Consider the following 1075-nt stretch of genomic DNA (forward strand, 5'->3'; position numbering starts at 1 on the left):
GTGCCATTTGCACTAGTGTTTTATTTCACAGAATTTCTGATATCAACTATAACATTTCTTCTAGTAGAAACTTGGGGCACCTGATCTGATGGGGGCAACTGACACATTTTTTAGGATTCAAGAAAAGTACTACTTCTCTTATGTAGAGAATTTGGAAGCTTCATCAAGGCAACTTCCACCTAACCTCCCGTGATTTTGCACCAGCAGTGAGTTCCTGGTATTTATTATCCCCCGAAATAAACACCAACGTCCTCCTCTGTAAATACATTCTGTGAATGGAAACGTTCTCTTTCTGCCTTCCATCTGCCTTCATTCTTGCCCATGTTTTCCTGTATTCCCTTATTCCCCCTTCCTCCCTTCCATGCTTTCTCCTTCACTCCTTTCCTTCTTAATTTTCTCTCAAGTCTCCCAGCATCCCTTACATGTCTCTTGATCCTCTCTTCTAGGAAACATGCATCATGAAATATTATATAAGAAATGAAGATAATATCATATATACCTGATAATAATAGAGTACCTGGACAAAGTAAACCTATTGATTAATGAAGGTATCAGATCATGAGAAATTGGAAAATAAGGAAAAATTGAAGTCACTTTCCCTGGGAAGCAGCCCCTGATATGGAGCTATGCCTTCAGGTGTTTATTGGGGAGTGCTCTGATATTAATCCCTGTGGAGGGGTAAATGAAGGTGAATTGGGCAAAGGGGGAAGCTAAGCTACAACACTGAAAATTTAACCAATCCCATAGGGAGGTCTGGATCTGGGATGGCTCTTCGGAGTGATCCCAAACTGAGGCTTGAAGAATGGACATTTTGCCCTCCAACGACCAGCTGTTGGGAACCAACTGTTCTCAAGTAGGGGCAAAAACTTGCCCCCTCATGTAAAGCATTCTTTTCGGTCAAGGAAAATTCCTGGAGAACAGGCATCAGCTGAGACCTGTCAGTTACCAGCATTTCCAGCAGCTGGAGGAATGGATGCTTCAGTTCTGGAAATCTAGGTGTGGATAGGCACCATAGCATCCACTGAAGCATAAAAAAATAAAGAAAAAGGAAAAAAAAGCAAACAAACAAAAAAAA

This window comes from Physeter macrocephalus, unplaced genomic scaffold (genome assembly GCF_002837175.3).
Source record: "Physeter macrocephalus isolate SW-GA unplaced genomic scaffold, ASM283717v5 random_3387, whole genome shotgun sequence".
Lineage (NCBI taxonomy): Eukaryota > Metazoa > Chordata > Mammalia > Artiodactyla > Physeteridae > Physeter > Physeter macrocephalus.